The following is a 14,805-nucleotide window of genomic DNA, read 5'->3' as shown; positions in this document are numbered from 1 at the left end:
ACTTTGTGACTGATTCCTCAACATTATTTTCAAATATCTGCTGATATTGAGTGGAATCCCTCAACTTTAACAAGATTACCAGTACATGCACTGGCCACACAGCCCCACAGCATGATGAAACATCTACCACATTTTACTGTGGGTAGCAAGAGTTTGTCTTGGAACATTGTGTTCTTTTGCCACCATGCATAATGCCCCTTGGTATGACCAAATAACTCAATCTTTGTTTCATCAGTCCACAGCACCTTCTTCCAAAATGTTTGCATACCTCAAGTGACTCTGTTTGTGGTGTGTGCGCAGAAAAAGGCTTCTTCCACATCATTCTCCCATACAGCTTCTTCTTGTGCAAAGTGTGCTGAATTGTTGAACGATGCACAGTAACACCATCTGCAGCAAGATGATGTTGTAGGTCTTTGGAGGTCGTCTGTGGGCTGTTTTTGATCGTTCTCACCATCCTTTGCCTCTCCGATATTTTATTTGGCCTGTCACTTCTGGCCTTAGCAAGAACTGTGCCTGTGGTCTTCCATTTCCTCACAGTGGACACTGACAGCTTAAATCTCTGTGATAGCTTTTTGTAGCCTTCCCCTAAACCATAATGTTGAACAATCTTGGATTTTAGGTCATTTGAGAGTTGTTTTGAGGTCCCCATGTTGCCACTCTTCAGAGGAGATTTAAAGAGAACAACAACTTGCAAATGGTCACCTTAAATACCTTTTCTCATGATTGGATGCACCTGTCTATGAAGTTCAAGGCTTAATGGGCTCACCAAACCAATTGTGTCTTCCAATTAATCAGTGCTAGGTAGTTACAGGTATTCAAATCAACAAAATGACAAGGGTGCCCACATTTAAGCACCTGTCTAATTTCTGTTAATCCAATAAACTTCATTTTACTACTGAAATATTACTGTGTCCTTCAGTTATTTTATAGATCAAAATGAAATTGCTGATTCAAGCACCCACATATTTATAAATGAAAATCATAGAAATTGTCAGGGTGCCTAAACTTTTGCATACTACAATATATATATATATATATATATATATATATATATATATATATATATATATATATATATATATATATATATTTCAAAATAACAAGAGTATTGCATTAAGCAATGATACTTTTTTATTGGACTAACTGTACATTTATAAGATGACAAGCTTTCGGAAGAGTTCCTTCCTTTATCAAGTCTGAAGCAATACAGTATTGAGTATTGAGTATTGCTTCAGAATTGAGAAAGGAAGGAACTCTTCCGAAAGCTTGTCATCTTATAAATGTATAGTTAGTCCAATAAAAAAGTATCATTGCTCAATGCAATACTCTCTTGTTATTTTGATATCTAAATCTCTGGACTAACATGGCTACTCAAATCAACATATATATATATATGTTGAAAAATTTGCCCAAGAGCTAGTTGTCTATAAAATTTCTTAGTAGTCCCACTTTTTAACTTCATATTTTGCGCCAGTGAATGTTTAAGATTAAATTTGATGATACATGCTTGTATTACACATTTTTCTTCAGAATAAAACAACGTATATAGCTAGAAACGTTTTAATAATATAAAAGTATTCTCTTACGTAAAAGAGGTGTTTCTTCTTCAAACTGAGTCAGGAATAGACACTGAATGCAAACACTGTCTTTAAAACAGAGCCTGCTTAATACTACAAGGTAGGGAAATGTTGACCCCAGTAAATAATTTAATCTAATGGGGTTCCCTTCTTTCGCTAAAGAAAATAATATTGTGAAAGGTGGGGTGATAACAGAAACTATATGAAGGATATATTAACTTGCCCTAATAATAAGCATTGCAAAATCCAGAGGTAATTACAGCTGCCACAGTTAATAGGGAAGGATTTTAAGAGTATATTTTATACTGTTGCAAAGTTACAATTCATTTATACCACTTAACAGTTGATGAGTGTCTTTCCTTGGGTTTCACACTACACACAAACACAATCCATACATCTCCATATATACACACATTCCAAAAACATACGCGCATTCCACAAACACATACACACACTCCATATATACACACATTTCACAAACACACACTCCACAAAAACACACACACACTTCTTATATACACACATTCCACAAACACACACACTCCATACATACACACATTCCACAAACACACACTCCATAAAAACACACTCCACAAACACACAAACACACACTCCATATATACACACATTTCACAAACACACACTCCACAAAAACACACACACACTTCTTATATACACACATTCCACAAACACACACACTCCATACATACACACATTTCACAAACACACACTCCACAAACACACACACACACTTCATACATACACACATTCCACAAACACACACTCCACAAACACACACACACACACACTCCATACATACACACATTCCACAAACATACACTCCACAAACACACACACACACTCCATACATACACACATTCCACAAACACACACTCCACAAACACACACTCCACAAACACACACACACACTCCATACATACACACATTCCACAAACACACACTCCACAAACACACATTCCACAAACACACACTCCATAAAAACACACTCCACAAACACACAAACACACACTCCATAAAAACACACTCCACAAACACACACACATTTTCCACACAAAAAGTAAGGAGCAGAAGTGATATTTTAGTAATCAATGCTTCCATCAAGTCTTTTCTTATGCTTTAAAGAGTCTGATATGTTTTGCCAGCTGATAAAATTCAAGAAACAGTAATATGGGGCACCGAGTTTTATATCATTTAGTGACAGTGTATATTTGAATGTTATTAGCCACTCTAAAAAAAATAATAATTTATGCAATATTTAACATATGTAATTTCTACTAAACCTTTTAGCATCACAACATATTTATTTCTTCTAAACCAATATCCCCAGTTTCAGAGATAATTAGGCCACGTCCCTTTCCCAAACAAATAAAAACAATAGTTGTATGTGCAAAAGAAGAAAAAATACTCAGACTGTCTGGTACTCCCACAGCTTGTCAATTCTGTGTAATTTCGGAGAGCTAAATAACATGTTCTTGATTTTGAAAATATAAAAAATTATTGTCTGTTGATTTTAAGGAAAAAGAAAAGTTTATAAAAGCAGTATTTTAGGACGCTAGATTTTGCCCTACCTGACTTGTAGCAGACGTCTAAGGAATTTCTAGTAGAGAGGAGCTGCCTATTCTTATTAAACCGCTTTTTTTATTTGTAGTATATATCGAAGGATTGTTGTCATAGAGAGGAGCTGCCTTTTCTTGTGGGACAGTTTGTACTTCATAAGAAGCACTTTGCATCCTTGTTTCCTAGGAGATGACACTGAGGCTACTGAGAGATAAGTGAAAGTGTGGCGTGGGTTTGTCTTTTCACTCCTGGTATACTGAGCACATACATCTGTGAGTGCTATGCTTGACTTATAAATTGCTGGCAACTTAAAACATGAACTAGTCTTTATACCTTAATACTATGACCATCGTATTCACTTCTGACAGTCTGCCTCCGATTTCAGCAGCTCCTACTTGCTGCTCCGCCCATGACAGCCCTCCTGCGTCTATGAAAGCCCGCGCACAGGTTACATCCTTCACACGGGTCGAATAATTTAAATAAATGAAAATGTGTTATTTTAAATTAACATTAAAAGGACAGTCAAGTCAAAAAAAACTTTCATGTTTCAAATAGGGCATGTAATTTTAAACAACGTTTCAATTTACTTTTATCACCAATTTTGCTTTGTACTCTTGGAATTCTTAGTTGAAAGCTAAACCTAGGAAGTTCATATGTTAATTACTTAGACCTTGAAGGCCGCCTCTAATCTAAATGCATTTTGATAGTTTTTCACCACTAGAGGGCATTAGTTCACGTTCTTCATATGGATAACATTAAGCTCATGCACATGAATTTACCATGGAAACAGCTCTGATTTGCTAAAATGCAAGTCTGTCAAATGAACTGAAATAAGGGGGCAGTCTTCTGAGGCTTAGATGCAAGGTAATTACAGAGGTAAAACGTGTATAATTATAACTGTGTTGGTTATGCAAAACTGGGGAATTGGTAATTAAGGGATTATCTATCTTTTAAAACAACAAAAATTCTGGTGTTGACTGTCCCTTTAACAAAAAAAAAGGTTTTTCTTTCCCAAGTCACCTGGACAAACTTTGTAGTCATCCCGGACCACCGGACGACTGGGTTTTTCAATATATATATATACATATATAACCCCTTAAGGTTAAGGACCATCGACATACCCTGTGAGGCTGCACTATTTCAAGTGACAAGAAGAGGGAGGGAAACCCTTAACGACCAGTGACATACATGGTATGTCACAGTCATTAAGTGGTTAATAATCAGTAGTGCATGTTTTTCCCCATAAACTATACAGTAAAAAAAGGGGTTATCCTTATATAAATAATGGTCTTTCGGTATAGTTGTGTAACTTTAATATGCACATAAGGGCACTATGAGACATTTATTCACCAGATGAACAGTATTTCTACAGTGATCAAATATATATTTAAAGGGACACTGTACCCAAATTTTTTCTTTTGTGATTCATATAGAGCAAGACATTTTAAGCAACTTTCTAATTTACTCCTATTATCAAATTTTCTTCATTCTCTTGGTATCTTTATTTGAACTGCAAGAATGTAAGTTTAGATGCCGGCCCATTTTTGGTGAACAACCTGGGTTGTCCTTGCTGATTGATGGATAAATTCATCCACCAATAAAAAAAGTGCTGTCCAGAGTACTGAAACAAACAAAAAACTTAGATGCCTTTTTTTTCAAATAAAGATAGCAAGAGAACAAAGAAAAAATGCTAATAGGAGTAAATTAGAAAGTTGCTTAAAATTGCATGCTCTATCTGAATCACAAAATAAAAAATTTGGGTTAAGTGTCCCTTTAAACATATATGGGCTTTATTTTAATGAGGGTATTCTGAGCTATTAAACAATGTTCCTTAGGAGTTTCTAGGCCTTTTTGATGGTGTGTAAGCATAAAGCGGCAGTCCTTTGTGGTCCAGTTACTAGCAAAGCCCCTAACAACCAGATGGTTGAGAGTTCAAATCCAGCTAAGGTTGCTGATTTCTAATAAGACTTTGGGGCCTATCTATCAAGGTCTGAATGGAGCTTGATGCCCCGTGTTTCTGGCTTGCCAGAAACAGCAGTTATGAAGCAGTAGTCACAAAGACCGCTGCTCCATAACCTGTCCGCCTGCTCTGAGCAGGCGGACAGACATCGCCGGAAATCAACCCTATCGAGTACGATCGGGTTGATTGACACCCCGTACTGGCGGCCCATTGGCCGCGAGCCTGCAGGGGGTGGCGTTGCACCAGCAGCTCTTGTGAGCTGCTGGTGCAATGCTGAATCAGGTCCACCAGACTTTCTTAAATAGGGGACATAGATTCTAAGTTGGAATTTTGTGGCACTATACAAATAAATGATAATAATTCTAATAATAAAAATGTACTTAAACTAGTGTATTTCTATTATTAAAAATGGTGTGCTTAAACTTTAACTCCCATCACACAACCATTTGGAAGAGCAGGTGATTACGTTCCAAACAATGTGTATTGTAGGTTTCTAGGGCTTAAAGGAGTGGAGATTGAGGAGTTTGAATAACACCACCCCCATCCAGCTCCCATAAGCCCTGTGTCCCTGCCCGGGACTTACAGGTTTCTTGGGACTTGATGACATTACCATTTATAATGTGGTTCATATTGGTGATATCTACCAATGCAAGTTTAAGGAAAACAGAATATGAAAGCCCATTTACATGTAATTAAGTAGCTTTTTTCATGGCTTTTGCTTTAGCAGGTGAATGAATGGGTCAAAAGGGTGGGATTTAACAAAAGAAAATCAGGAATAGTATTAAACACGATGATCCCTACCAGTATTATCATCCAGATGTGATTATTTAATTTTTAAGGTCTTAAATGACCCCTGTCTAGACTGATGGAATAGTTCAGTTTGAGAGGCACAGGAACCAAAGATGGAGTAATGTGCACTTGCTATTGCTAATTTAATTTGGTAATCATTTGTTTAGTGCACTTTGTACAATAAAATCCTAGCATTAGTAATCATATATTAGTTTATCTACCTCCCCCTTCTCATTTGAGAGTTACGATTTTAGAACCTATTTATAATCCTAAAATAAGAAAACCAGAGAGGGAGCTAGACTGAAGGATTTATTGCTGAAAAATACTTAGGGAAATGAGATACTTTGTCCAAAGGATATGGATAAAATATTTCATCTGCTCCCCCTTATCAACTAATATTAGAATGAGAATGTTGTTATGATCTCTCTCTTTTGCGCTCTTTCTGTAATTAGCAATACACTGTGTTATTTAAATTTGATATACTGCAATTCTTAATACATGATGTGACTTTATAATTTGCATATGACAAATGTTTCAAATTGTGGTGCATTTGTTGTTACTAATACATTTGTAGTTTTTGTTGATCGGCTTAAATTGTATTGGGTGCTGCTTTTTAAAAATAAATGTGTATTAGCTTGACAAAGAATCTGGTGCCTTAAAACATTGCTGTCCTAGATTAGTTTATAAATTGGTATATTTAAGTTTTATATTTTTTAATGTGAATTGGCAAGGTATATTTATAAATACATTTTTAAATTGTTTTTTTGTTATTCCATGTTTGATCTATGAATAATTCTAAGCAATTATTATTTAGTTTACAGAAATGTATTTTGGTATAGAAAATCTTCTTTGTTGCAACTATACCTTCATGCTAAGCATACGCCTATATTTCTATACACAGCTGTCAGTATTAGCTAATAATTGTTCTCCTTAATAATATGTAAATTGTGCTCCTTGAGGATATGTTTTACTAATAAAGACAATAGTGCAAGTCAGGGTCATATAGGCGCCTAATGCCTCCTAATACACAAATATTTACAAATTCATGAACTTAATGGATTACTTAAAAGCTGTCTCCCATACATCTAAAGCATGCATTCAAGCAAGCATTCTCTAGTATGATGGATGGCTTTATAGTTGACTGCATCCAATATGGATATTTGTTTCTGTGATTAATATGTCCTGTGCCTTAAAAAATATCACTTAATCTATTCACTATCCTTTATTGTTCCATCAGCTTTGCGTTAAGAGATGAAGTGTGCTCTTTATGTTATTGGAATTAACTCAATATTGACTAGCTGACTGCCACTGCATTATGTGAAAACTGGAAGATTGAACTTTGCTCTTTGAAATATCAGTAATATTGATGATGCTGACATTTATTAACCATCTTAATTATTATAGCTTATGGCAAAAAAGTTTGCTAAAGTGAAATCGCATGTAACAAAACAAAAAAAGCATTCAACAAAGGAATAAACAACAAGATTACATGTTCTATGGTTAGTCATGAACGCAGAAGTAGCTTCTTCCAGCCCAACATATATTGTTCACAGAGAAGAACTTTCCTGTAGTATCTCAATCGGATCCCACCTTAAAATGACAGCTTAGGGAATATCCTCCTTAAAGGGACAGTCTACACCAGAAGTTTAATTGTTTTAAAAGATAGATACCTTTATTACCCATTCCCCAGTTTTGCATAACCAACACTGTTATACTAATACACTTTTTACCTCAGTGATTACCTTGTATCTAAGCATCTTCTGACAGCCCCCTGATAATATGATGTTTTATTTATTATCTATTGATTTGCATTTTAGCCAATTAGTGCAGTGTCTGCCACAACCCACGGGGGTGATCACAATGTTATCTATATGGCTCACATGAACTAGGACTCCCCTGTTGTGAAAAACTAATAATAAAGCATGTGATAAAAGGCAGTCTTTAATAGCTTAGAAACAGGCAGACATTTAGAGGTTTAAATGATATAAAGTATATTAATATAACAATGTTGGTTGTGGAAAGCTGGGGGATGAGTTGTAAAGGCGTTATCTATCTTTTTAAACAATAACAATTTTAGTGTTGACTGTCCCTTTAATGAGTGATGTGGCAGAGATATACGTTTTGATCTTTTGTGTGCCTCATCAGTAAAGTAAAGTGATATACCTCTAGGGGGTACATTTTATATTCACTTTAAATTCACTTTGCTCTTTTTCTAAAGTAAATATCACCAATGAAATTAATATAGCTGTTTTCTCTAACCCAAACACTATCAGTTTCAAAGCAGAAATTATTTTTCTTCTTGCAATTATTTAATATTAAAATTTAAAATGTTTATTTTTAAATTAAAAATGTGTACTGCCTTGACATTTGCTTTGAAAATATTGAGTATTTACTATTTTAGAACAAATCTATACTTATTTAAAATATTTGGGGAAAAAATGTTGAGGTATTCCTAATTTTATTGACAATTTTTGCATTCCATATAAAATCAGAACCTATTTGGATAACATTTCAATGTGTAAATGAGCTTGAATTATAACATACAATTTGAAATGTTTTATAATTATATTATTGCATTAGGCTATAGGATGTTGAAGTGGCTGAAAAGTATTGACCGATATCCAATAACTGCCTCCTTAGTTTCTCCATGCTTTCTTGCCTCAACTTACTTTATAGCACTTAATTTTATTACAAGACCAGAGACTCATATTTTGCATTCTCTCTCTTTACTACTTAAATGCAGTTTTTTAAAGTATACATAAAAATACAATAAACTGTCAAAATTTTGAAAATGAGACAGTAAAACAAATAACATATCAGTGACCAATGAAATTAGAGAACTGATTAAATTAAAACCACATAGCCAATCAGGTTACTAATGAATCCTATAAACTGTCCAATATACAGTAAGACATCCTCTTTCTTTTACTGCTGCAGTAAAGATAAGTATTGTTTTGTCAAGTGTTAATAAATAACCTTTTCTTGCTTTATTCATATACTTCTTTTGTACATTATAATATCCTTGTTATAACCTTTTTTATTAAATTTATTTGTAGTCCGTTTTAGCTTTAGGACTTTTTCGTTGGTTAACAAATTTTTTCCCAAATTGTTTTTATTTTCTCACATTGCGTTTTAATTGTGCTCCTTACTTTGTTCGCTTGTGTATTATTTCCCTATTACCTCCGGTTTGCTTGTATCCCGTCTCTGTTGCGCTACTCCGCACTGTCCCGACGTCCATCTTGTGATTGTCGGTCTCAGTGCGCATGCGCCGGTCTCCTTCTCCTCATTGCGCAGTGTAGTTTTCACTTTCCCGCCCTCAAAAGCCGTCGCCTTTCGTTTGCAATTTTGTTGCAACCTTCATCATTACGTGTCAGCAACTTTACTCCTCAATTTAGTTGCTGGCACTTTGTCTCCATCTTTTGGTCATTTCTGTAATTGTTAAAAGTTTAATTATATAAATTATTCACTTTTATTTCACTTTCTTGGGGTCAATTCTGTTATAATACATTAGATAATACATTACTAAGTTATTTATTGTAAATTTATTATTTAGATTTATTCTATAGTTTATAATATTATATTATATTCAATAATTTTATTATATTTTATGGTATTATATATTTATTATCACTATGTCTCAATCATCTGATTTGAACCTCTCACTTAATGCTGAGGGCGTTCAAAAGATGATTGACAATTCAATGAATTCAATGTTAGAAAAAATAACCATTTTATTTGATAAATCCTCAAAAAAGGATTTAAAAAGAAAAATAATTATATCCAGTGGTATTAAAACCAGTAAGAAGTTAATTAAAAAATCACGCCAACTTGTTGCTGATTCTGCCGTTCCTCGCAGGAAAGGAAGAAAAACACCTGCTATTTCCTCTACTCCCAAGAGGTCACTAATGGGAGAGGCTTTGGCCAATGATGATAATTGTGAAATTTGTTCAGATACAGAAATTAATTCAGATTCATCTCTGAATTCAATTCAATCTGAGGATGATTTATCTCATTCCTCATCTGAAAATTCTTTGGCTTCTCCAAAGATTAAAAAATTCAAAAAATCACTTAAAAAATCTAAACATTTGGAGTCTAAAAAAGTGGAATTTTTTGATTGCCTAGGTAATCCTAGGTTTAATGCGGATGATTTACATCACCCTAGATCTACAGAATGGTGCCCCTCATCTGATATTGCAGACTTTATTGATTACCAACTTCGCCAACCTTTAAAAAGAGATTCTAGAAATAAAATGAGGGCTGTATGTCCTAGACCAATTCTTCCCAATAATACAAATATTACCCCTGAAGTAGATCCAAAGATTTTAAAATTTATAGGGTCCCCAGGTTTCAAATTAAAGAAAGGTATGGACAGGGCCTGGAAAATTTGTCAAGATAAAATGCTTGACACAATTGGTCCTTTAGCAAAACTTTTTGATTTATCGGAACAAGCTGTTTACGATAATACTCTTTTAGACCCAGTCATCGTTAGAGAATGGCTTCAGAGAATGCTCTCATTTTTAGGGAACGCCAATTCTGCGATATACACTGAACGCAGACGTAATATCCTTAGAAGAATTGACCCCAAGGTTTGCGATTTCGCAATTAACGAAATTCATTCTGATACAAATGGCCTTTTGTTTGGAGACACTTTTATAAAAGAGTTCAATAGTTACGTAAATACGTTCTCCAATCTTAATAAAGTGAGAACATCAATGAAAAAGATCTTTCACCAGGATCGTTTTTCTGAGCAGGCTGGGAAAGGTAGAGGCCGCTTTCCCGGCCGTGCTTCATTCCCAAACAGGTCTCAATTTGCCTTTCAACAATTTCACAATCAGAGACAATTTCAGAATCCAGTTTCCTCAGGCTTCTTTCCATCTAGAGGAAGATTCTGGAACCCAAGAATTCAACGTTCGAGACAAAGATCCCGCACACCTCAAGGTAAATCTTCTTTTTCTTCCTCCTCAGGTTTCTTTCCAAAACATAATAGGAGGCAGATTATCTCTTTTCACACACAATTGGAACATGATAACTTCAGATCAATGGGTTCTTAAAACTGTTTCAGGTCTTTTTATAGATTTTATTTCTCCTCCATTTCAAAATTCTATTCCCCTTCCAATAAAGTTTTCTGTTTCAGACAGAAATTTGGTTCAAAACGAAATTTCAAACCTTTTATTAAAACAAGCAATAGAACAAGTTTTAAATCCTCAAAATTGCTTTCTCAGCAATCTTTTTCTCGTAAAAAAGAAAAATGGCCTTTTTCGTCCAGTTATAAATCTAAGATCTCTAAACGCCTTCGTTGTTTATCAACATTTCAAAATGGAAGGTATTCATCTTCTCAGAGATTGCCTTTTAGACAACGATTTTCTAGTCAGATTAGATCTGACAGATGCTTATCTGACAGTTCCGGTAACTCAAGAACACAGGAAATTTCTAACTTTTGTTTGGGAAGAAAAGTATTGGAGTTTCACTTGCATGCCCTTCGGTCTATCTTCAGCCCCTTGGATTTTTACCAAAATAATGAAACCTATAATTACTTGGCTTCGTCTTCGAGGTGTTCGACTCATCATCTATTTAGACGATATCCTGATTATGAATCAGAACTCTGTCACGTTAAAGTCTCAACTCCAACTTACTACTTTCATTTTAGAAAATTTAGGTTTCTTGATCAACAAAGAGAAATCTGTTCTTCTTCCAACCAAATCTCTAACCTTTTTAGGTTTCAAAATAGACACTTCGAAAGCTACTTTAAGTCTTCCCAGAGAAAAAATTGTGAATATCAAGAAAGAGATTTCAAGAACTCTTTCTTTACCATTGGTTCCCATCAGGACGATAGCCAGAATAGTTGGGTTACTTTCATCCTCTATTCAGGCTATTTTCCCTGCTCCTCTTCATTACAGAGAACTTCAACGTTTAAAAATTTTTCATCTCCAAAAAGGTCTATCATATTCCCACCAAATCCCTCTTTCTTCAGAAGCCAAAGAGGAACTTTCATGGTGGCTATCCCATATAGAAGCTTGGAACGGGAGAGCCATTTTCGGAAAATCTCCAGATCTTATCATAGAATCCGATGCCAGTCGCTCGGGTTGGGGCGCTCGTTGTGGTCCCTCAATCACAGGAGGAAAATGGTCTTCAGAAGAAAAGCGTTTTCACATCAATTGCTTAGAACTTTTGGCAGGCTCTTTTGCAGTCAAGAGTTTTGTCAAAAGTTCTTCTCCTGTGTCCATTTTACTCAGAATGGACAATATTTCTGCAGTTCGCTATTTGAATCGCCTCGGTGGTACAAAATCGAGAGATTTGTCAATTATTACGAAAGAATTCATTCACCTTTGCTTGGACAGAAATATTTCTGTAAAAGCGGAATACATTCCAGGTTTATCCAATGTAGCAGCGGATTGGGGATCTCGATACCTGACAGATTCCAGCGATTGGAAACTTCATCATCAAGTTTTTCATTCGCTTCAATCTCTCAGAGGTCCCTTTTCGATGGATCTCTTCGCTTCGAGACTGAATCATCAGATTTGCCCTTATTTCAGTTGGCGCCCAGATCCGGAAGCATTGGCAATCGATGCATTTCTCCACCCATGGCCTCTCCAGACAGCTTATGCTTTTCCCCCATTCTCCATGATTCAGAGAACCATATCAGTAGTCCGTCGGGATCTTCTCTCAATTCTCCTAATCACTCCCCTTTGGCCATCTCAACCCTGGTACCCATCTCTTCTAGAATTATCTGTCAACCATCCTGTTCTTCTTCCGGTTTTTCCGCTTCTCTTGTCAGATCCAGAAGGTCATCCTCACGAACTTATTCTTCAAGGATCTCATAGCATGGTCAATTTCGGGCAATCTTCATTTCCCCAAGGTTTATCACAACAAGCTCAGGAACTCCTCGCAGACTCATTGGCCCCCGGGACCAAAAAATGCTATTTTTCCGCATGGTCCAGATGGTCTGGCTGGTGCGTGGAAAGAAGTTTGGATCCCCTTTCAGCAGATATAATTTACATCATTAATTTCCTAACATCACTTTTTGATTCAGGTTTAGCTTACAGAACCATCAACGTTTCTAGATCTGCCATTTCGGCTAAACATTCTTTTATAAATAATTTTCCTGTAGGACAACATCCTTTAATTTGTAAATTAATGAAAGCAATCAAACTCAAAAGACCTCCGACTCCTAAATATTCTTCTTTTTGGGATGTTGATCTTATTTTTTCTCTTTTTAAATCTTGGCCTTCTAATGAATTTTTATCATTGAAACAACTTACCACTAAATTGGCTACCCTTTTATGTTTAATTTCTTTTCGTAGAGTTTCTGATGTTAGAGCTTTAGATTTTAATTCTAAATGTTTTACACCTGAAGGCGTTACTTTCTTCATATCTAAAAGAACTAAATCTTTTTCAACCTCAATTTTCTATCCTTACTTACCTTCTGAACCTCTTCTCTGTGTGGTTGTATGTCTCAAAGAGTATGAACGCAGAACTTCTTCTTTTCGTATTCCTACTTCTAATCAACTTTTGTTATCTTTTATTCCTCCTCATTATCCTGTATCCTCTACTTCTATAGCCAGGTGGGTTAAATGGGTTATGAGTGAAGCAGGTATTGATGTTTCTTTTTCCGCTCACTCTGTTAGAGGATCAGCCGCTTCTAAAGCATTTTTGAAAGCTGCCACCCTTCAACAAATCTTGGATGCAGCTGACTGGTCTTCTGATTCTATTTTTAAACAATTTTACTTTAAACCCATTGAACACGCCTCGCTTAATTTATTTTGTTAGTTGCTTTAAACTAGCAAAATATGAGTCTCTGGTCTTGTAATAAAATTCGGATTATCCTAAGTTATGAAGGAATAATCTAGATTTTATTAAAGACACAGAGACGAGTATTTTCCCTCCTCTGATTATATTATTATATGGTTTTGTTCCCACCCTTATTTGTTTTATCATATTATTAACATATCTTGTATATTTATTTCAGTTACCAATCAACTATAAAGATATTATCCTAAGTGGTTTTGCTCCATCTCATCTCTGTGAAGAGACGAAACTTCAAGAAAGTTTTCCTCATCCTATACAGTCTTCAAGAGGATTTTCATTCTTTCCTGATAAGATGGAGCTTTCTTCACGGATGATTCTTCAATTCAAAGTTCTTCTCTTCATGGTCGTCTGCTGTCTTCTCGTCTGGAACTACTTCTTCATTATGGACTTTTTGTTTCCTTCTACAGTTACAAAGAAAGAGGATGTCTTACTGTATATTGGACAGTTTATAGGATTCATTAGTAACCTGATTGGCTATGTGGTTTTAGTTTAATCAGTTCTCTAATTTCATTGGTCACTGATATGTTATTTGTTTTACTGTCTCATTTTCAAAATTTTGACAGTTTATTGTATTTTTATGTATACTTTAAAAAACTGCATTTAAGTAGTAAAGAGAGAGAATGCAAAATACTCGTCTCTGTGTCTTTAATAAAATCTAGATTATACCTTCATAACTTAGGATAATCCGAATTTTCTCTTCTAACTAACCAAAGTTCTTTCAACATCCATTTTTTGGGTTAATGGACTCCATAGAACATTATATTCTAGAAAGAATAGACTCAATAGAACACTCTATTTTTTAAGTGAATGGATTCACTCTATTCTTGGATAAATGGACTCCATAGAACATTATATTCTAGAAAGAATAGACTCCATAGAACACTCTATTTTTTAAGTGAATGGATTCACTCTATTATTGGATAAATGGACTGCATAGAACATTATATTCTAGAAAGAATAGACTCAATAGAACACTCTGTTTTTTAAGTGAATGGATTCACCCTATTCTTCGATAAATGGACTTCATAGAACATTATATTCTAGAAAGAATAGACTCCATAGAACACTCTATTTTTTAAGTGAATGGATTCACTC

General features: G+C 35.0%; 1 protein-coding gene and 1 long non-coding RNA gene across 3 annotated transcripts in view; one reads left to right on the top strand and one right to left on the bottom strand.

Moving 5' to 3' along the window:
* Window positions 1-14,198, top strand: part of LOC128640906 (uncharacterized) — a 207,701-nt gene extending 193,503 nt beyond the window's left edge. The window contains exon 4 of the long non-coding RNA XR_008399415.1: window positions 13,871-14,198. This is a non-coding gene — a long non-coding RNA (uncharacterized LOC128640906). The remainder of the gene's footprint in view (window positions 1-13,870) is intronic.
* The window catches only part of NEGR1 (neuronal growth regulator 1), a 979,779-nt gene that overhangs the window by 728,785 nt on the left and 236,189 nt on the right, over window positions 1-14,805 (bottom strand). The window lies entirely within an intron of this gene.

Source organism: Bombina bombina, chromosome 10 (assembly GCF_027579735.1).
Source record: "Bombina bombina isolate aBomBom1 chromosome 10, aBomBom1.pri, whole genome shotgun sequence".
Taxonomy (NCBI): domain Eukaryota; kingdom Metazoa; phylum Chordata; class Amphibia; order Anura; family Bombinatoridae; genus Bombina; species Bombina bombina.
This window is presented reverse-complemented; position numbering and strand designations above follow the sequence as displayed.